General features: G+C 47.3%; 1 long non-coding RNA gene across 2 annotated transcripts in view; it reads left to right on the top strand.

Annotated features, from left to right (window-relative positions):
- Positions 1 to 23,709, top strand: part of LOC122534338 — a 137,702-nt gene that overhangs the window by 95,853 nt on the left and 18,140 nt on the right. For both annotated transcript variants that reach the window (XR_006307863.1, XR_006307864.1), the window contains one exon: positions 18,923 to 18,970. This is a non-coding gene — a long non-coding RNA (uncharacterized LOC122534338). The remainder of the gene's footprint in view (positions 1 to 18,922; positions 18,971 to 23,709) is intronic.

Below are 23,709 nucleotides of genomic sequence, written 5' to 3'. Positions count from 1 at the left end.
CGCGCGTGCAGACAGATCTCTTTCTTTTTTTGATGGAAAAGAGAACAGGGAAAGAGGGAGAAAAACAAAACGAGATGAAAAAGAAGCGCGAAAGAGAAATAGGTAGAAACGTTTGCCTTTAACGGGAAGCGTAGCGACACGCAGCTCGCGCTTGACCACCAGCGCGGCGTTTCTCGGTCGAACGCGCTCGCCCGTTTGCTCGGTGTCATCGCGAAACTTAAATGGATATCCATAAAAGCGCGCACGTTTACGTGCAAGTCGGAAAAGAGTTGGCAGAGAAGAGAGGAGAGACGTGGAAAATATACAACGGCATTATACGACGAAAGTGTAAAAATAGAAAGAGAGAGAGAGAGAGAGACCATATAAACCGGAAGCTCGTGGCCTCGGCACATCACGTCACCGCGAGGAATAACATGTCCGACTAGAGAGGAAACGAATTCTTCCTCGGTCCCTGCTCGTTGCTTTCGAATGTCCCCGCGTATAAACGCAAACGTCGAAATTTACGTGGCGAGTTTCGGTTTTATACGGCGGACGTGATTCCCCGTGTACGAGTGTACGATATTTTTGTGAAATCTCACCGCGCGGGAGGGTTGTTAGCGATAAAAACCGTGGAGCGGTGCGGCGTTCCAGCCCCTCGTTACCTCGTACGTAACGTTCGCGGCATTTAAGACAGAAAAATTCGCCAGGAATTTTCGCGATGCCGCCGCCTGGATGGATAATCGTAATCCGGGTGGTTTTCGACGAGAGGCCACCGCGAGATCGAAGAAGATACACCGGGAATTAAAAGGGGATTCGAACAAACGGGCGAGATGAAGTCAACTGTCCGTGAAATCCTGTCGCCGCGAAATGGAGCGGCAGAAATATGAAAAAAACCTGCGGAGAAGAGAGCGAATCGCGAGAGTGGAACAGAGGATCTGTGTGTGGCCGCGCGGCGTGTGCATTCGGCCGGGCGGGACGGGGATAGGAATCAAACGACGCAGAGAGAGAGAGAGAGAGAGAGAGAGAGAGAAAGAGAGAGAGAAAGTGAAATAGAGTAGAAAAGAAAGAACGAGAAAAAGAGAAAGGGGTGGGGAAACGATTGCGGTCATTCGAACGATAACACACGATCACGCGGAACGATTGCTTCTCTCTCTCTCTTTCTCTCTCTTGCATTGGCTACTTCTCGACCGACTGCTAAAATTGCCGAACGAATTATTTTGCCGTGTAAATCGGCCGGACGGTGGGCGACGCCACAGCCAGAGATGCCACGATTATTTCGGCGAGTGCCGCCGCGGACGGTGTAACAATCGCTATTACGCTTGCATATCGAGCAGCTGCCCATAAATATTTATCGGCGATTTTGCGCCGGTCGGCTAATTATTTATACGCCGCTGCGAGATGATTAATTCATGGACGAAGGAAACGACGACGTCTTCTTGGTTTCGCGTGACGTCCCTTTTTCCCTCGGCTCGTATACAACCGACAACGTAAGTGACAACGTTTCGGTCGACGGGAACATCCGCTTCCGGTCTACCACCGGTAGGAGAAGAGGCGAATCTCGCTCGGGGCCATCCCAACCTTTCCTCTCTCAGGAAAGGTTTCGGTCTCGCGCGCGGCGGCAAAAAAGACAAAATTTTCTCGACTCGCAAATTTCTGTCTCATTATCAAAATTACCGGGCCCGATAATATCTTTCAATGATCGGACTGGGGTTAATCTAAATTTCGCGGAATTTATGCGCCATCCCGTAAAGACGAACCCTAATTGCACGGTAATGCTTCTCCGTAGAGTTTATACAGAGTACAATGTACGGTAGGTACAAGAGGCACGTTTGCCGCTCTCGGTTTACTTTTTTGTGCGTGAAAATTGCCACATATTAAACGTATCGAAGAATATCATTAGGCGGGATTAAAGGGTCCTAGGAGTCGCACTCCTCTCAATATGTATAATTGCAGCCGACATTTAGGTAAATTCAGTGCCAGTAACTACACGTTCGCCAACTTGGAACATAGTCGACGATGACCACGTTGTTCCTGTGACACAGGGAAGCCATGGTTTATTCGACGTCATAATCACGACGCGATACACGTTGCTTAAGCAACGCCGATAAAACCGAACCACCGGAGGAACTGGTTTATCAATGTGTACATCGGACGCTTCGAAACCGATAGTTAGGAAGAATTTAAATGGAGCCAAGCTTGTTGGATCAAGTACAGTTTCGCGACACACCGATATCGATCGTTTGCACCGCACGGTGCCAAAGTAGTGGCAAATAGAGCCGGTGAATTTCTAATCAAAGCGCACCGTATATTTTATCCGTGGGCCGACACAATCCGAACTTCCTCTCCCTAGCTGGACCCTGGCGTTTTAATTTATTCGGATGTCGTTGCCAGTGCCGGATCACGAGTCAAAGAAATATCGGGACAGTTAATAGCTGGTGTACCAATGTCATGAGTTCGAAGAAGGAAGGAGGGGAAGGAGGCAGGCGACCCCTCCGACCGAAGTACGCTCGGTTTTAACGATCAAAGGGGACGTGGGTGTATATTAGCTGGGAGAAGAAACGACGAAAAATAAAAATGAGGACGGCAAAAGAAAAGAAAAGGAAAGGGAGAGGAAGAGAGAACAGGCAAATAACGCTGGACGTAAAAAAAAAGCGAGAAGAAGTTGGCGCAGAATGATCTCTCGAGCGAGAGGAGCCCTAAAAGCGAGAGCTCGAACCACCCATGGTGTCTGTTATTGGAGGACATTGAGTCATTATTGATTAGCCCTTCGTACAGCCATCTATTGCCAGTCTACCCATACACCTCTTTAAGGAGAAACGAAAGGAAGAAGAAGAAAGGACAGCGAAAAAAAAGAAAGAAAGGAAAAGAACGAGCATTCGAGCAGACGGGTAACTGCTACTGACACCCGTGCCACGTGGACGCGAGATATTCATGTCGACCTCTCCGACCGATATCACAGTAATTTGTTACTTTTCAAAACGACCTATCGTCATAAGTCACTCCGCAGAGAATCGTGGCACGCAACGTGTCATTCGAGAGAAAGAAAATTTCACCTCGAATCACCTGTCGATTTCCTTTGTTTCGCAACGATCGGTGAAGCTATTTATATAAACAGGCTTTCGCGTGAAATCTCGCGCCGTTCGTCTCCAGGCGCCTGGAGAAAAGAATTGAACCACGGTCCGGACGAAAGAGTCCCGGAGCCGACCTAACTAAATTTTTAACGAATCGACAAACTTCTCCTTCGGATCCAATTAAAAAACTGGCAGCGCGAAAAAGGGAGAGCCGCTGACCGGGAGGATGGCGAAACGAGAGAGACACGGTCTCGCAACTTTTTCGAATGCTCGTTTCGCTTCGTCGCGTGCCCGTCGCTGTTCGCTCGCCCTCCCTTGCCCCCCCCCCCCCCCCCCAGGCCGACGTTTAAACATTCGTTATACGGGCCAAAGAACCGGCCCGGATAATTCGACGTTCTAATTAGTAATGGCGAAATGCGTATATCGTTTCCGCGCGCTGAAGTTAATTACCGAAAGGAAATTCGGGCAAGGGCCATTTAACGTGTTACACCGTGAACCTTGCGCCCGGGCATTACGTTACACGACTGGCCGGCCACGCTCTCGCTAACCAACCGCGTTTAACGATACATACCGTACCGAGAGAGAGAGAGAGAGAGAGAAAGATACAATTGCTCGCAAAGCTCCAGTCCGTAACTGCGCGAGAACGCGTGCACAGGATGTTCGATAAATTCGGGAAGAGGCCAGCCGTGATAATTCCCGATCGCGCCACCTCTCCGCCCGACTCTTGAGATTATCGACGAGAATTTCGCCGACCGAGCTTTCGATCGTGTTATTTCGGAAATTGGGTTTCCAGGATATCCTGGACGGAGCTCGAGGAAATGTCCCAGAATTCGCGATATGCCCGCCTACCGTCAATTTGCCGCCTGTATCTGTGCGCAGGCCGGTTTGTAGTTGTCGGTCGATGGCAATCAACGATAGAACGAGATTGGAAATTTTCAAGGAATTGGAGAGAGGGGTAGGTGGGAGAAAGAGAAAGAGAGAGGGAATGCGTCGAGCGTTGTGAGTATTGTTTTTAAATTTCGATCGGCGGTAGAACTTGGACTGGTGCAAATTGACAGACATTGTAAGATACATTGTACATCCATACATTGTAGTGGGTTGATTAAAGTGTTTACATATGTAGGTCCTAGACAAACACGTGCTAGCCCCATGCATATTCATTGTATAGGAATTCACACGTACACGTACATATTTCATGGAGCTTCCACCCCGTATGGGCACACGTGCCTGTGTATTTATATACGTTGCATATGCATATACATATACACGCGAGTGTTACATGTTTATCGAGGCTAGACGAAAAATATACTCTGTGCAGAATGTGTGGCTGTTTAGACGAAAACCACGTGGCACGCAGTAGGTCGATTCGGTCTCTTCTTCTCGAATTTGGGACAAAGGACATTCGATTCGAACCAAACCCCAGAGGGATCGGTATAATATTACCAATTGTAAACGCAAAGTCGTGCGTATATAATATATCGCACGGCCAAATCTAGCCACGAAGTTTAGATACAAACACAAACAATTTCGCCCATTTATGGCAACGCTATTATACGTAGAAACGCGGATTAATTTAATCATACGTTAATTTAGACAAGTTCCGCGCCGAAATATTAATTATTAATAAGCGAACGACATGAATTATGTGCCGATAATAATTGTTTATTATGGTAATACATTATAACAACAGTCGGGTACAAATACAGATTAACAACCGGTCAGTAAATCTTTTATCGCCTGAACGTTCAACAAAATTCATACCTCTGGTTATGCCGTGTCGGTGTCGTCGTCTCTCGAAAACTGTATCCCTTTACACGTATAAAATCAAACGCGCTCGGCGTCTAATCAACGTGCATCGGCAGCCGAGCTTGAACCTGCAGCCTGCCACGAGCTTGCACACACGCGGACACGCCTGTATCGCGAGTGCGTCTCTATCGCGTGAACGCGGACTACGGGGACACGCGTGAACGAAGCCAGCGTTGACCCATGGAAGTGACATGCTCCAGCTAAAATCCTCATAAACCCGGCATTATCGAGTCAGTGTCACGCGGCAGACTGCAACCCGGCTGTATTAATTGAAGCCTATCAATTTCAAACGTATCGCCGCTACTCGCCGCCGGAATATCGCTCAGTTTTACGGTACGATATATCGCGGTTTCACATTAGACAATTACAGCCGACACACGTACATATATATGTACGTACGCGCGTGTACGCTCCAGAAAGAGAGAATCGTACACCTATTACATCGTCTATCCGCGTGCGTACGCGTGCGCGTGCGCGTTCGCGATTGTATCGCGTATTATACACGCGCGCGAATGCACAATGGAGTTTCTATCTGGAATAAATGCGTAACGTTAATCCATGGCGATCGATAGACGAATGACGAGCAGGGGCTACCGGTGTTGCAGCTCGAAAATATTTGATGGGTTTGATTGGGTTATATACTGGATCGCTGCGTGGCCGGATCGGTTATTATTAGTTTACCACGGATCGTCGGATGGAAGTGTAGTCTGAGAGGGAGTGTGTGTGCAGCGTAATGTTGTAATTGAAGTCCAATCTGAAGCCATTGTTTGAGCTGATTAACAGAGGACGTTCGCCGCTATTTTCCGTTCAACCGCCAAATAGAAAATAATTCGACGTCTCACTGAAACGTGCAACCGTGAACAGTTTCGACGCGTCTCTCTTTCCCGCGAATGTCAGCGGGACAATGTAATGCAAAGTTCGAGAAACGACGATTGCATTAAATTGTTACACGTTCGAATATGGACGTTTAAATGTAGAGATGAACTAATTTTTGTACCGAAAAAGTCGCCTTCTTTCGATCGATTTTCTGGCTTGCAGCTTGCGAGTAAAACGCAAATAAAAGATCGTACTAACAAAATCGTGGAACAACACTTGTTGCCGACGCAGTGTCCTGGTTCTTTTCTTTCGTCGAAAGGATAAAAACAACGTTCAACTATTCAGAGAAGATTCGAGATTGATTCGTCGAGTTCGAAAACGTTGGACAACAGGCGCGAATAGGTTGACGAGCGCCCGTTTCGTATCGTTTCGGTTACTCGAGCCGGTGCAAAGTACTACTAGTCCATTACAACGGATTATTAAATTCTATAACAGACGTTTGGATCGTTGCCAAAGTGGGTAGCTGTTCGCACGACGACCGACGCCTTTCGTGGTAACAGCCACGAAATCGGGAAGGTTAAGGACCCGAAAACGGCAGTCAGATATAATGGATAAATAACAAGAATGCAATATTAAAGCAATTTAAAATTTCATCAAGACCAATTTCTCATCTCTTATCTCTGTTACACGTACTTCTAAACTTGTTGTTTTCTCCCCTCTGATTTCGATAGCTACCATTTCCTGAGAAGATGTCGGAAATATTGCTTCTAACCATGTCTATTAAACAGGAATAATTACTTTAATAATATGCAGTTTTATACAAAAATTTCTTGCGAGTAATTTTCAATCAAATCGTGTTCTCTTTTATTCACCGAGCGACATAGAACAGAGCTTCTCAAACTTTTCGATAGCTTTATAAATATTAGGCATAGAGGTATATAAACTAGGAATATTAATTAAATTACATTCGCTTATGACAAATCATAAAGAAAACAATTCTTTGGTATACATACGAATATAATTCTACCATTTATTAGAAACAAAGTCAAATAATCCCAAGACACCTTTGGATTAGCACACCCATTGGAAATCGCAAAAAAACTACACCGATGACATTCCGACACTTGTTAAAACTCTTGAAGCAATCTACCCCCGTCTAAAAGAAAGAAGCATAAAAAACAGAATACATCGATTCTGCAAAAAGCTCACCAAACCCACTGAGACACCTGAATCGTCACTCAGCTGCTCATCTGAATCCAACATTGAAATTTCATAAGAGCCATAATCGCAGCATAATCCAAATCCATAACGGAATCAACGCAAACATAATCCTGACTTCTCAAAATGACATACAAAAAGTATTAAAATATCTCAAAAACATAAACTACTACACACATGTCTAATGGCACCGTCGTCACTAATGACCCCGCTGTCGATGCGACGTTAAAGAAAAATGGAAGAAGAAGAAGAAGAAGAAGAAGAAGAAAGTCAAATATTCATTCTGATTTTGTAGTTTCGCAAAAATTGTTACGACCCCTAAATTTAGTTGCGCGACCACACTTTGGGAAGCCGTGACATGGAACTCTCGTGGTCTTCGTAATATTACTATTATTGTCAATATTAATGACCCTTCGCTCGAGCGAGAAAAAAAAAAAGAAGAAGGAAAGAAAAAAAGGAAAGGAGGAGAAAGAAGAATTAATCGGAAAGCAGGATTCTCCGTTCTCCCACGTGGATTCTCACGTCAGCTCGAAGGATGCATTTTTCTCCGGAGCTGTTGGTACTATTATTCGAGGTATATAGGTGTATAGGGCCGATATACGTGTGTATATCGGTCGGGTGGCTGCGGCAGCGTTCGCCGGGATACGAGAGGCCAGGCCCGGTCCCTCCGGTTTCTCGAAGGGACCTGTAACCTCGAGGCTATTAGGGCGGTCCAAGTATTTGAACCTCACACCTCGATCTCGTGGCCGAGAGGCACCTGCTCTTTTGGGACTGGGCGGTCCGTAATTACCTACCCTATGTTTCGCCCACCGGTCCGTGCGTAGATGTAATCAAAACGAATGATTTGAAAACTCAATTACCCTCATTACGTCTATTAAAGTGTCTATCCTGCACGGTCGGGATCGCTTCTCGATACCTCGGGATCGTCGTCGTCGCCGTCGTCCTCGTGGTCCTCCTCCTCGTCGTCGTCGTCGTCGTTTGACGTCGTTCCGTCCCTTTCACGTATTCTCCTACCACCTCTACACGCTGTTACTCTCTCGCGTTTTCTGGCTCGCGGATCGCGTGCTTTTTTCCTGGCCGTCCTGTGGCTCTTGCGAGTCAGTCGGGCTGCTACTAGCCCTGCGGTTTCCATTTCGTTAATTGACATCGTCGGACTTTTCGTTCTTTCGTCTTCGCTTTGATGTTTCCACCGTGTTTCGAGCGAGAACGCTCCGCGGCGAGATTTCGTTACACGCGTTACACGCGTATTATATGGTGTTTCAGGCTCGAATGTCAGCGCAAAAATAGACTCGCGAATATCTAGAAAAATTTACCACTCTTCTCTTTGTTATATATTTGCTTGTCGGGTAACGAGCGTACGAAATTACAAATTACAATATTCGTTATCGAGGAGAAACGGATGACAAAACGAAGAAGGGGTTGGACGCGGCACAATTTGCATAGCTCTGTAAGTAAGATTTGTTCAAGAGCATTGTGCGTTCTCGCGAGGAGACAAGCGCAAATTATACACGTAGGAGAGTCCGAGAGGGACGAAAGGCAGAAGAGAGAGGGAGAGTTCGCTGGTTTTTAGGGGCTTGTTGGCGAAGAAAACAGCGGACCGGGCTCGGCCAGGCTCGTTGCTGCGGCTTCGAATAAGCCATCTATATGTTAAAATGGCCAATATCGGCATCCCTCTATTATCAGCAACAAGAAAACCGCTTCCACGTTGTCGTATTATGTTAATTCGAGCGTGTGGTATCCGCGCGTTTCCGTAAACGCGACTCCTCGACCATGTGCTCGTGTCTTCGTTGGAAATTAGCCTCGCCGAAACCAACTCGTTTACATCTTTCTCTCCCTCTCTCTTCTTTCTGTCTCTCTTTCTCTCTCTTCTTTCTCCTCCTCTTTCTCTACCTCTTCTTTTATTTGCTCTCCGTTTCTCTCTGCTCCTTTGTATCGGCCACCATTCTCGGCTTCTTCTTCCCCCGTACCTTTCATCGTGTTCTCGCGTTTCTTTCTTCGACCGTGGCCTGTCTGTCGTGCAAAGCAGCAACAGCAGCGAGGTCCGTGTTACGCTCCTAAGGTCGGCGATATCTCTATTTGCGATTGCACGCGAGCTCCTTTCGCTCTTCGGGAGCTCTCTCTCTCTCTCTCTCTCTCTCTCTCTCTCTCTCTCTCTCTCTCTTTCTCTGTTTCCCTTCCACCACTTGGTCACGGTGTTCCCTTGTCTTTCTCGCCGCGGGTTTTACCTCGGCAGAGGAACACAAAAGCCTTGGATCGTTCGGGCCGTGTTTGCCCGGGTAAGAAACAGGAAATCGTAATTGCCACTCGACTGGTTATTAGAGCGGGCGCGAGAACGCCTAGGAGGTATTAAGATATCTCGAGCACCGTATTGGCCATTAGCATAGTCGTCGTCTAGATCAGGTCACGAGCCCGTTCAAACTCATTGTTACACTTTGCCACTCGGTAATTAAATCCGCAACGAGGCGAAAGCCTTTCCCGGCGCGGTTTCTTGCGGCTGCAATCCTAAGGAGGCGCTCCTTCACACGCCTCCTTCGAAATTTCCTCGCGAGTTTCGCGAGTTTTCGCGCCACAACGGGACGCGTCTCATCTCTTTGCGTCATCGCTCTGTTTCTTTAACCCATTTCCGTAACATGGCGATCGTCACCTGTCACCAAACGCGGTCTATTCCGCGATCATTCATTCTTCATTTATATGTCAGTCGAATGCCGCTGATGTCTGAACGTAGTAGCATAGGTAGAGTTGTAATGCAAATGGGTTAATTTTCTCATCGAAAGCGTAGATAAAATGACCGATTGCGGAACACAATGTTGTTTTTCATCAGAAAAGTGAAAAAGACTCTCGTTCCAAGATTCCTAGAAATCAGTTCGCGATGGGGATCGGCGATAGCATTTTACAAAACACAACCGTAACGCGGACTGTTAGTGATCGACTGCTCTGAAATTCGTAAGCTAGACGTCGTTCTATTTTCCCATCGATCGAGCGCAACACCTGCCGCTCAGCCAGTTCCGAAATGATGGAGTACGATTTCTACCCTGATAGATGGTAACGCGATGCGAGATCGCTCGGGCGGGAAACAAAATAACGCTGGAACCAGTCGAATCACCAGTCTCCGTATCGTCGGAATCTCTTGTCGATGACAGATACTCTTCATTCCGGAGCACGTCGATTTTCTATCGTCGCGTGACAGTTTCTGGCGGGGCAGGATCAGAACGCAGGAGAGCCGCTCCTCTCCTCGGATAAAAGGAAAACGAAGCTACGCGGCGGCAGGTGTTGGACGCACTTGATATAATTACCCCGATCGAAACACGCGAGCCGACTTCTCGCAGCGTCCGTGGTGATTCTAACTCCAAGGCTGGGAGACAACGTCGCCTCGTACGCGAGATTCAGACGTAAGAAACAGGAAGCGATAATTTCTCGGTCTGCCTCGGAAAGTAATAACTGGCGGCGTGTACGATACGATAGATACGTCTACGTGATTTCGCGATTATCCGTGAAAACGACTCGATCTCTGATTTCCGTTAATTAATCGAATTGGCTCGGTCGTGAGTTTTCGCCGGCTCGATCCAGCCGACACAGGGGAACTGCGCGCTGGTAATGATCGCCAGGGCAGAGGTTATGGATCGAGGAAGTTGGCGGCGAGGCCTCGCTAAATATAACGCGATAACGCATAGCTCCGAGGTAAACTTCTCGGACGCGGGCTTAGTATTGCTTAAAACTTGGCAGTGGAAGTTGAAGGCTGGTTCCTATACTTTTCAATTACACCGGCTATAATCTTGTTAATGCCCGAGCCTGCGTGTGCGCCCGCGCCGGTATCGCGAGAACGGTATATAACTTTTCGTTAAGACGCGAAAGCTTGAAGCGTTACATCGTTCGTAACTGCGAATGGAAATATACATCGGCGGATGAAACGTTCGCCCTCGTCGACGAACGAAGTTCATCTCTCGATCTTACGATTCGACAGCTCTTTTTATTTACCAATGACCAACAAAGATTGAAAGTTTATACGCTCTACGTTCACAAAACAGGAGCAATTTTTAATGGTTGAACTACCTTTCCCGAGAATGTTTGTCGAACGAAGAATAACGGGAAATAACGAATAGAGAAAGAGGAGGGATAACGCCTAATGGGCGTCGAGCGTCGCGCGTCGACCATGAAAAGATAGAGGATCTGATTACGGCGTTACGAGGCGTCTTTTCGTAAACGCTCATTCTCGGGAAATTGCACGTTTTAATTAGCAGCGTTTCAGCCGATAAAAGCACAGTCTTGATTTACATCGTGAACGCAACAACTTTTAATCCGCCTCTAATTTAACGGCGAGGCATTAGACGAGGCGTTAGAGAAGCGACCTTTACGCGGCGGCCAGCGTCGTTATGTCATTAAAAAGCCGTTACGTCATCCGGCAAGGCCGGTTGGAATCCGCGTGACCGATTACCGGCAACCGCGTGAAATCGCCCCGCGATATTTCCTATAATGCTCGATTGGCTTTCGAGTTTTCAATGATCGATCGATTACAGTGATCGCGGCCGGTCCCGACCGTTGCCGATCGATTTCTACGCGTTTCCCGCCCTCGTCCCGGCCAATTCCATCGACCTGCATCGGAAGCTTATAAATTCTCATTACTCTCTCGTCTGCTATCCGCGATAAAAGAGAAACGGGGGCGAGGCGCGGGGATTGTTGCAATTGGTCCAGCGTGGCTCGATGCTTCTGCGCTCCGGCGGACCTCTCGCATTATATCGCAATCATCTAGTACGCGGCTACCTAGATTGTTTCGTAAATGGATCACTTACCGCAACCGAGCACGAACGAACGAGCAAAAAGAGGGACGAGAGAGGCAACGTGCAAGACGAAAGAGAATAACGATGGGATCGATGGATGGATATGCCACGGCCTCTAGACCGTAGCTAGTGTATCGGATCTTTCTCCCGATTTCTTTTCTTCGTCGAGGAGTCGAGGAGCCGAAAGAATCCGCAGTTCGATCCGCGTTGCAGCTGCGAGGAATCCGGTCTTTACCGAGCAGGACGAATCGAAGGATCGTGGCCCACGGAAACCGTTGCCGAATCGTTCGGCGCGGAGCGTCGTTCCCTTCTTAAAAAATAGAATGCCGGTCCGCATTGCAACTTGGCATTTCACCAACAGCCCCGGTGAACCGCGGGAAAGCTCTGGCCGAGCGTGCCTCGTAAAAAACGTCCAAAACCGCTATCCATCCCGGCGCGCCATTATAGAAAATACCGTGCGCGTTTATTTCTGGAGAAACGTTCCGTCTGAAAACATCCACTCGGTTATTCATACGTAGTACTCTGGCATTCTCTGTCTCCTCCGTTTCTTCTCTGTGCCTTGTCTCTTCCGTTTCTTCTGTTTCCTCCCTTCATCCCTCGCGCCTTTCTTCATCTTCTTCTTCTTCTTTTTTCACCGTTCTGCCTTTCTTCTCTCTCCCTCTCTTTCTCTCGCGGTGTCCTCGTATTTTATCACGCTGTAAAATTGCGATTCCGGGTCGCGGGGATCGATAAAACCCGCGTGAAATACTATTTAGTTTTTATTGTCCTCGTAAAAAGCATATGTGCGCGCAGGTGCGCGTTCGCCTACGTACCAGCCGGAAATCCGGGATATATAGAACAACTAGCCGCGGCAGGGGCTGGGGTAGGAGCGTAACTTCCGAAATTGCTTCGAAAAGTCGCGTATGCCCGGTTGGCCGTTGAATTTGAGCTCTCTCGACGTCGAACGGAACGCGCGTGCACCTATTGTTTGCATGCAACAACGAAGTTGTTACGAAGAATTATCGAGCAAACGGATTTCTCCCAGATGATACCATTCCGGACAGTCGAATTCCTTTCGTCGACCTGGTTTCTCTTTTTATTTATTTTATTCTTTATTTTTTTTTTTTTTTTTTTTTTTACAACGGCTAAATTACGATCGCTGTAAATTCTGAAACTGTGACTTTCAATTTAAATTCGATCGAATGTCGTTCGATAATTTAAGAGACAGAGTTCGATGAATTTGTCACAGGTGAAATTGCATCGTAAGCAATGCGATTGTGTAAAAGCACAAGTCGCAGAAGCTGATCTTTTATCCAACTGTGCTTTTGTCTTTAGCCAGAACCGTGTCATCGACCGCTTGCCACAGAAAGTGCTCCAGTTGTTTAGTGCGACAGTTTATTTGCCTAGCCGTCGAACCGCGTGAAAATCCGAATCGTAACAATATATTTCGTTGTGTTAAAGGCCGTACCACTTACAATGTTGCCATCGTATATCGTCAAGTTTACAAAATTGTTGAAACTGTCGTATAAATATTGCCGAATGAGATAAATTTTCCATCCAGACAAACCGCTGTACCAATGGAGTTTATTTAACGAGGGGAATGTTTGCGGTGCACGGATTATTCAGCTTTTACTGTAACAGTAACAAATCAAACGAATTTTAAGAACGACATGAACGGAACCTTCGAGTGTGCTGAATTGGAATTGTCACGTAAATTACACATTACCAAATGAGACTTCGCTAAATAATAAGCGTGTGTTTCGTTAAAGAGTCGCGCGTTAAAAGATAACGGGAGATTTTAGTCGATGGAATTTGCAAATCGTACGATTTATCGAAAGATGGAAGACGCGATTGGACGTTTATAAAAGTTAATTTTTAGTTTGTCGATACTTTCAGTAGGCACGATCAATTCGCAGCACGTTTGAACAGAGGTAATACATTGATCACGAAGTTTGCACAGTAAAATCGAGAAATTTTTTAATGCGATTTCTAACAAATTCCAACTAATTCGAGTTTTGGAGGGATTTCGTTGGGATATATGAAAAAAAAAAAAAAAAAAAAAATGAAGGGAAAAAGAATCAAAGACGTTAAAGAGGTTTCCTACTCGGGTGAAATGATTTTTGTGTAACCCAATTTTCGTACGTTTCCAACTGCGAGAGCGCTGTTTTCGTTTTATTTCATCGCAATCGGGATATTTAAATTCGCTACACATCGATCGGCCTGTGTGATTGGCCACGAGAATGAATTTTCTTCGTGTGAGTGCGATTGAAATCTCTTTCTCTACCTCTGAAAAAAAAAAAAAAGTGATACGAGTCCCGTGCAACGGTGAATCGCGTAACAGCTAATTATTCGCTGAAAATTTCAATCATACAGGCAATTTCGGTGAACGAAAACTCGCGCAACGAATTTTCTTTCTGTAAAAAGTGAAAAAAGAGTAATTTAGAAACGAAGAACTCGTAACGATAATAATATAATACCTTATTGTTAATAACAATCGTGTCAATTTAAATTAATAATTTAGACACGCTTGTCTCGTTGTTTTAACGTTTTCTTATGCTTGACAGAAAAGTTTTCTCCTCGAGCTTTACGAATAAGTATCAATCTTAGAAGCAAACTCAATAGTTCTGGAGCAAAATCTCATATTTTCTTCTTATATATATATATATATATATATATATATATATATATATATACTTATTTTACGTCGATAGGAATTACGCGTTACGAGCGAAAACTGCCGAATGATCGTTGAAACGCGCGCGCGTTGACGTTACGACAAGCTGTATTTAATGTGGTGTTGTAACGCGACGTTTTGAGAGCATTTTAGAGCGTATAACCGGATAACTGGAGAAACGAACGACCTACGGCGCTGTGTACAATATTTCGTGATTTTATTGCGAAGAAGTCTCGCATAAGTTGGAGTCATCTTATCAAACCCCTCTTTTAAACCTCGCTAAATCTTGATTAGACTTTCGTTATCAATAATTTGTTTCACGTGCAAGTCTCTACTTTGTGTTTCAACGCGGTTCTCCAGATGTTCCATTCGATGCTCCCATCTCGCGAAATTACGCCCTTCCTTTCATCCTTTAGTTTAACGCCCGTGAAAAGAGAATAAAAGAACAGAGAGAGAGAGAGAGAGAGAGAGAGAGAGAGAGACATGAAAAAAAGATGTAGGAGAAAGAGAATGTATACATCGCATCGTATAAATAAGCGTAGTTAAATAAACGACGTCATGAAGCACATACACGGCCGATGAGAGATCACGATACCAAGAAAGATAAATTCGCCCTCGCTCGGATCCTATTCTTTTCGAAATGGCTACCGGCTCCGCCGTCCGTCCCGCCGTAATTCAATTCTTAAGGGTATCAAACACACAACCCTTTCATTAGGCAGAGCCCTTCATCAGCGTAAGAGTCGTGGGCCACGACGGCCGGTCACGGGACAGTTAACGAAGTTAACATTGCACAAGTACCTAAAGCGAAAATTTCTAACGATCGATAGACGAGCGGCCCCGGTCGCCCCGGAAAACCTAGTTTAACGTCTCCCTTTTGCCAGCGCCGGAAATAATTGAATTTCTTTTTGACGATCTGTCATTTCGTGACACCGAGGCGGCCATGACATTGATTCGACATCGATTTAATTTAACATCGAAGCTACTCGATTCGTCTTGCAATTAACATTTCGACTTGTGCGATATGGAATTTCGTCCTTCTCCGCGGAGCGTCGCACGTTTCGAACGATCTTTTCGAAGACGAGCGTGGGGAGAATTTTTACTCGATTACGGGAAGGTCCATAGCGGCGCGAAACGCGGGCGCTCGAGAGGAAAAGAGGAAAAGAAAGAGGAAGAGGGAAACTTTTCAATTAGTTTATTTCGTTCGCGGACGATCGAGAAAGGAAAACCGCTCCTCCATATTCATAGTTGCGCGCTCATCGAGAAACTATTTTATCCCGGGGATTTCGTTTCGCGTACGAAAAGGCATGTCAGAAATGTATTCCGCGAACGGTGCCTCTCGAATTTCTCGAATTGTCAAACTTTTACCAGCGAGAGTCCACCGCTGCTGCGGCGCGCGGCGGTCCGTTCGTTCTATCTCGGCGAATTTGGGTCGTCGAGTGCCGGGTACGTGATTAAAAAGCTCGGCAATTATCGTGCGAATGCGTGCGATAATATGTAAATGAATCATCTCTCGGTCTTTCGTGTATCTACCTCGAGCGGGCGCGAGCGAAAACGACGCGACGCCTCGCGGAAAACGAGTTCTTTCCGTTTTTTTTTTTTTTTTTTTTTTTTTTCTTTCTCCCCTTGTGCATTTGCACATTGTACGCTCGGATACCTACACACTTTTGTTCCTTTTTCCGTACGTTACACCGTAATAATGAACGCGCATCGTCGCGTTTAATCACCGTCGTACGGGGATAAAATATAAATGTCGTTAACGGCAACGTTTATCTTTTCGAAGCAAATTACTTGTTCGACAGTTTGTAGAAGCGTTAGAAAACTGCTCGGAGCGGTCAAGACAAGCGAAACACGTTGTAGAGTATGAACGCGAACGAGCAAAAAAATAATCTCGCGTTAGTTGAAACGCAAGTTACCTCGTTAACCAAGTTACAAAGTCCGGGGGGGATCGTTAAGAAGTTACAGGCACGACCTATCAGCCGAAGAATTAACGAGATGATACTTATCGTTACGGTTTTATCAACAGGAGTATCCCAGCCAGAGCTGGATAGTCTAGGAAACAGAGAGAGGAAAATCCACGTTTCGTATATTGCTGGCCTTTGATCGGACACGCACGTTCCATTAATATAACGAGAAGGGGAAAAAATTTCGCTCGTCGAACGGCCGCGAAACGGCAGGGGCCCGCGCGATTTAAACGATCGTCAGCCACGATAAACTATCTCCGCTGATATACATTCGATCATATAAATCTTTCTCTCTTCTTCTTTTTTTTTTTCTTCTTATTCATTCGTAAAGTTTAATCTCGGTGCCTTTTACGAGGCACTGTCATTCCACCGGCGACATATTTCATCAGCGTTGCGTTATATCGGGCGATTTTCTCCGTTGGCTGTGGCCGCTCGCCGTGGCTCATAAGCCAACGCCGGAATATCCGATAAACGTGTACGACTTAATTAATGCTTTGTCACCCCGGTGTCTTACCACCACCACTATCACCACCGCCGCCGTCGTCGTCCGGCGCAAAACCACCATCACCTATTTACCACCAATGCCCTGGTGTTCTGGCGGCGTTACACGTTAAACGGACCCACGCACGCACGGCTACGCTCCTCAACTTCGCGTTCTCCGCGCGCACCGAAGGATCTACGCGTTAAGCCCTAAATCACCGTATTAACACGTATACACATGCGGCCTCGGCGCGAGTCGCACGCATGAAAATGTTCGATTCCGTGATCGTGGCCGGTACACGCGCTCACGCGCGCGTATATCCTCTCTGTTTCTCTCTTACCGGGCCCATTACCACCGGAGCCATTTACCAACCAGGCCTGCACACGAAGAGGCACATCGGCCTGATAAAAATCGAATGATTTAACCGCAGCCACGATGAATATTGTGACGGAGCATGTAAACGGAGTACAAGGTCTCGCGATGCGTTCCCAGCGATCGATAAATTTCGCTGAACTCGTCCTACGGTCGAGACCTCGCCCCCCGTCCTCCGCGTCGACCTTCGATTTTTCAACGGTTTCGATTTTTCGACGCTTTGTGTTACTTTGTACGTAGTTTCGCGGGTTCCGGTGGATCTTTCGAACCGAATTAACCTCGTTCCACGGGGCTCGAGCCCAACCTGTTTGGCCCTCGGCGGTTTGCATTTAGGATGGTGTCAGAGTTGGGTATGGTACTTTGCGTTATATCGTGATTGTCGCGAGGAGAGGAACGCGCGAACAGGGATGGTTTTATTGCGTGTCAGGAACGGAGGGATCTTGCAGTTGGGCACAATTGCAGCATAACTTGGCAGTAGAGCATCCGGTGAATATTATCGGCGAAAAGTTACACACCACTGACATAACGACAACAGAGTCGCGTTTAATGCGTTTCGAAAGAAATTGCTCGATCAACGGGCAGCCTTCCCCCCCCCCCCTCCCCCAAAGGGCGTCGCATCAACGAATCAAAACGGAGAACGAGAAAGAGAAGAAAAAGTGAAGCACCGAGGATCTCCGGGCTCGGAGGGAGCAAGCGAGCGAGCGCGCACGCACGTGAGACAATAATTTATGTTTATGAATATGGATGATGCTTTAATTAAAGGCGTGCAGGCAGAGAGGCCAGAGGGGACAGAGAGGTGAGACAATTTCGGGAAACAATATCGAAGAAATACGATCGGGTATCGCGTGCAGTTTCGAGCCGCTGGCTCGCGAATCGGCCTCGCCGACACATAGACGACGATGTAACGCAGCAACAAAGAGGACGTGTATTAATTAACGTATGCCAATTAACGACGAGGAGACCCGTCGCGCCTTTGTGTCCTCATTTGCCTGATTGGCTATTTCCTTTCTGACTTCTCTCGCTCCTTGTCCGCCACTCGACTCGACTCGGCTCGACTCAACGCCCCGATCTCCGGCGAAGCGTCGTGTGAACTCATTTCGCAAAGTGTTCTCGTGTACGCGCGCGTGTCTGGCCAATGGCAGTGCGCGACCGGCTCCGATAATAAGTTGCGCGGGAATAATTGTTCGGGTCTCCCCGCGCTCTCGCCGCGATTCATCGTTCGCCGACGAATGGAATTAATTTTGTAAGGGCGAGAGGTACGCGTGTCTGCGCGATAGGCATTAACCGTACAATACGGCCGCGGCGCGTATTGTCGCGGTTTCAATGCCCCGCTAATCCCCGCGATGAGAAAAGGATCCTGCGTTTCGCGGTCTGTCAACCGAAGGTTTGTCGTCGCTCGTTATTAAGCGTTTCGCTTTTAGAGAAATCGCGATGATGTAATCGACTTTTCACAATCGACGAGACTTTATTCGCGGCGAAATTTCGTCGATTTTGTCTGATAGATCGAGGAGAAAAGTGTCGCGAAAGTGAGAAAAACTTATGCGCGAGACGGCGATCGTGTAGAAACGCGTCCGGCTAATTTATGCTAATTCGCGCGAAACCGGCATTGCCGAGGGCACGTTTCGATTCGAGCAAAGCCGCGAGCGCTGAATCATCGCGCGTACAAATGGACGATAGAGAAATCGAAGTTTGTTGAAGCTCGAGGCTTGATAATCACGCGATGCAATCTGCGCGGCTCGCCTCCCGCTTCAACGATAAGCAAGTACATACGTAACGTTGTATTTTTGCAGGGAAAACCGATGAAGCTATACGTAGCTGGCCAATGTATCATTTCGAGTGTAAGTACTTCAAAGGCGTGTTATTATTTCCTTGTGCCGTGACGTGAAAAGGGAAACGTGACACGCGGCAATATTCGAGAAGTTGGGCCCCGACGATACTTGGTGCTCGCACCGGGCGTTGTTGCTGCCTTCGACATTCTAAAGGCGGATGGACGTGCAAATCACGCGATCGCCGGCTACCTTCGACTCGCAGATGCCGGCGCGCTGGGTGGCGGCGGTAATTGCATGTAATTTTTGCTATAGATTAAGAATCGAGGTGAGCGCTTTCTCTCTCTCTCTCTCTCTCTCTCTCTCTCTCTCTCTCTCTCTCACTGCCTTCGCAAAAATTAACCGTTCGACACACGAAACTGTTGGCCGGAGCGCCAGCGGGGCTTCTCGGCCCTGGCTTTTACCCGCTCACGGGCTCCTGTCTCATCCGCGCGTGATCGATTTCATTGTTCCGCCGGAGCCGCGCAACGCCGAACGATTAAAAGGCAAAAGAACGAGGTATAAATCGTTGGACGGCGGCGACAGACGCCCGTAATTCTATACCGACCAATAAATGGACGAGTAACGATGGCAAATAAGAGCCTATTAAACGCACTCCTCTGCATAATCCCGTAATTAATATTTCAATCCCGTAGTAACCGCGAGCCGGTCGAACGACGCGCGCACGTCGAAGGGGAGACGATCTCTTTCCTTGGCCGAGAACCCGAAAAAACGAGACCAAGATCGTGCGAGGCACACGGCCGACAGTGTGCTCGCGGCGTGACCGGCAATGTTCGCGGAATCGCAAAATTTCGAAGGCGTGTTTAGAGTCCATCAGGCGCGGCGGCGCTCGCTCATTCAGCACGTAGGGACCATGAGCCGGGCTTCTCATTTGCCGGTGGATTGTGTCGGTACGTTAATGCATCGTTTGCACGCCACCGTCGAGGGAGGTTTACCGGTGCGAACGAGACATTCTGCGCACGCTCGAACGCGCCGATCGCGGAAACTGCCTTTGCCTTGTCGAGTCCGAGGAATTTGCCTTTCTTTTACTCTCTCTCTCTCTCTCTCTCTCTCCCCCTTTCACACTTGCAGCAAACTTTTACGACGATCGACGCGAGATTGCTCGGAACGAATTATCCGACAAAATATCTCCGAAAATTGATCCACTCTCTTTTTGGATTTTTACGTTCCGTTAATTTTTCTTTTTTTTTTTTTTTTTGTTTTTCTTACGACTTTAACTCGCAACGGATGGACGCTCTTCGAGGGTGCAAATTGTGTCAATTTTCAAGCGGATCGCGAGAAAATTCCTCGCCGCAAAAACTAGAACGAGCCCTCTCCCCCCTCCCTGCCCCTCCCAATGCGCAGGTTAAAATTCACGCTCTCGACACAAAGATTTTTATTATCGCGCCCGAGACTATCCATCACCCTGTTTCCAGCTTCAGAAACATGCAACCGAAAGACTAATTCCGCGAAATGAATATAAAATGTCCCAATGGTGTCCTCATTAGCGTTTCATGATATTGCACCGTTTTTAAGATTTATGACGTGCATGCGGGTGGTGGTGGCGCGGTGGGCAGGCCGGCGCGTACCGAGGTAATTTTTTAAATCCGTCTCGCGGCGGTCGGTTGTGTGTCGGTACACGACAACGCGCCACGGATATCGCGTAAATATTTAAATAATCCGTCCGAGCAGATAATTAATGCGCCGTTAATAAAGCGCGCGCGACATTACAGGGGAATGTGGGTCAATTAAACCGAAACGGTCGATTAGAAGGCCGAGCCAACCGAGCGCCGCTGCTCCTTCGCTAACCGTATCTACATAAAACGCTCTAATAGGTTTTCATTTGCATTTGAAATTCTGTTGCTGCTGCTGCTGCTGCTGCTGCTGCTGCCGGTGCCGCTTTCACTCTCCAATTAATAGTATCCGTTCGCCACGCGACGTACCTACGCGATTCTTGACAGACTTCGTGAAACGCTTCGTGTATCGTATCAGAGACGATATTCACCGATGGCGAATGGCGCAAGTAGAAGAAAAACTCCCCTTTTTTTCTGTCGATTTTTCTTGCTTGATTTCGACGCGAGATAACTCGTCGTTGCGAAATTCGTAACTGCTGTCGTCGTCGTCGTGTCGTTGGCAGTGATCGTGTCGAAATTAAACAGGGCCATTAGCGTGACCAACGCGACAGAAACAACAGGGAATCGCGGCCGCGTCTGTTATCAAGCGCGATTCGGTGAAACAATCGTCGCGATTAATTCCTTTCCCATCGGTGGTGGGTGCCGGTTCGCTTGGCCGAAACGATCCATTAGACGAAACCGCAGTCATCGCGCTCTCTCCGCTGACCGCGTGCCGCCTCCGCGGAAACACGTTCCTCCTTCCATTCGATGGAGGCTTCCTGTCCTTCCTCCGATTTCAGCGCTCGCGCCTCCTCCCTCGGGAACGACAGGGCACGTCTTCGTGCCTTGTGCGAACCTTTACGGAGCGTGGAAATCGAAGCATTTATAAAACACAGATATTCGGTTTTTTAAGGAGTTTTATAGCTTACAATCACTTTCCTCTGATATCTATACGATACGTAGTAGCCTTGTACTGTTTTATATTCTTTTTTTTTTTTCATGATGCGGTCTTCTATATACATATACATGTATATATACATAGATCGCATGCTACCTTATCGACACCATAAGCAAACATGATTTATAGTTATTCCTAACAGAGTCAGAACTGTATAGATGTAGAAAAGGAGACGGAGAGTTTGGACTGAGGTGAAGGTAATCTGGTTATAGCATGCAACCGAGAGTGCGTGAAACCTCGCGCCACTTTGACGGACAAAGTGCTTAGGCAGGATTACCCGTGTATACGCGTCGTTATAAATACAAGCCTATTGTAAATATAAATCTATCCGACTGGCGTTCCTGGCACGCGTCAAATGGCTCCGCCATTCCTCGTATTTCCTTCCTACCTTTCGTCTCCTCTCGTCCTCCCCAATCTCTTATCCCCAGCCTTGTAGGGCGCTAATCCTTGTCGCTCCGATGTTCTTCCAGAGTATAATAGACAGAAGGGAGCGGCAGGTGAGTAGTGACTTTCGGAAGTGATCGGGAGTTTTCGGTTCGATTGAGTTGTATACGGCGGTTCCGTGCTCGAGGTTCTCGAGGATACTGGGAAAATTTACGCGTCGTCACGGAGGATACGCGTTAATATTTCCAATTGTGATCGATAAACCGATATATAAACGTATTTACGATGAATAGCGAACGAAGCACAACGTGCGTCAAACGTGTCCAGCCATACCTCGAGCGATCGGTTACAGAAACGTTTGCGCAATCTTTTTTCAAACGGTCCTCGAGGTGGGATTTAATCAGCCCGCGAGTGATGACGATACTCGAAAAAAAAAAGAAAAAGAAGAAGAAGAAAAACAAAAGTGGGAAGAAGGGCGCGGATGGACGCAGTTAGCCAAAGAAAGATAATTCTGTTAACCGGGGTTAAGATGGCGTTCGTACGAAGGCGAAACGTTTCGAAGCCTGGAGGAAAATATGCCACAAAGGTGCCACAAAGATGCCACGAAGCCCGCGATTTCGCCGCTGCGCTGAGCGGCGTACAGGGATCGCTCGGATATTTTTGGTCCTGGAATTCCTGCATACAAGAAAGCCTGTGTCGGTCGCACACAGAAGGAGTGCTCGTTCTCTTCGAACGACGAGATGAACCGAGAGAGGGCGAGGGCTAAGGGGAAAAAGAAAGGAAACGAACCAAGAGAGAAGGGAAAGAAAGGGACGGAGAAGGACAGCGAAGAGTAAAGACGTACTAACAAAGAGAATTATTGACCGTGCCGTTAATACGAACGTTGTCGGTCATCGTTTCGTCGTTCGGCATCCGTCCGCGGTCTTCCCAGACAGTTTATACTTGCAAATCAAACGAAACGAAACAATCGACTGTCCAGCCCAATCTTCCACCAGTCACCGAGTATTTTACTCCCTTCTTTCTCTCGTACGCGTACGTGGTATTCCCACGCGATTAAACGTAGACGCGTGTTGCACCGAGTCGTCGAATATTCACCAAGAAGAAGCAGAATTAATCCACGAGCGGAATATTGAGAGATCAAATCACCATCAGCTGGATGGAACAAAAGAAAAGTAATTAGCACGGAGCACCTCGTTCGTTGGATCCTTCGTAAGCCGCTGATACCACGATCGCGATTATTCGAACTTTAGGTGCTCAGGAGGAGAGCCAAACAGTCGACTCGCGACCACGCATTATATGTATGTATATATATATATATTTTCTTTTTCTCCCTTTCCTTTTCTTTTTTTTTTTTTTTCCTCTTCTCTTCTCGTGTCTACCTCGTTCCCTTTGGCTTTTCGTTCTCCTCTTATTTTTATCGTTGGCCGCGCGCACGGGATTCCTGGGTACACGGTGTAAGGGAGGTGTGACGTCGGACGCACCGCGAAAATTTATCAGCCGATTCAATGCCGCGGCGTTACTCGCGCTAATTTATATACACTTGCCGAAACCGCGAACGACCAGTGGTGCTCGCCTCGTTTCTCCTGCCGATCGCCAACGTTTACCCAAAGGTCTCTCGCGTAAGTCGTCGAACACCGGGCGAAGAGTCGCTGTAGCGAGCCGTAGTAACGAGGTTAATAAAAACCGATGGAGCGTGCCGGAGGTACTACTAGAAGCATTGATCTTTTTCATAAGCGGCTACGAGCTTCGAGCTCGTAGAATCGCCACGAGCGACGGGAATCAGCGAGACAGAGAGAAAAAGAGAGAAGAGAAAGGGA

Source organism: Frieseomelitta varia, unplaced genomic scaffold (assembly GCF_011392965.1).
Source record: "Frieseomelitta varia isolate USP_RPSP 00005682 unplaced genomic scaffold, Fvar_1.2 scaffold_587, whole genome shotgun sequence".
In the NCBI taxonomy this organism is placed as follows: Eukaryota; Metazoa; Arthropoda; class Insecta; order Hymenoptera; family Apidae; genus Frieseomelitta; species Frieseomelitta varia.
The sequence above is the reverse complement of the archived record's forward strand: the minus strand, read 5'-3'. Positions and strand labels throughout refer to the sequence as shown.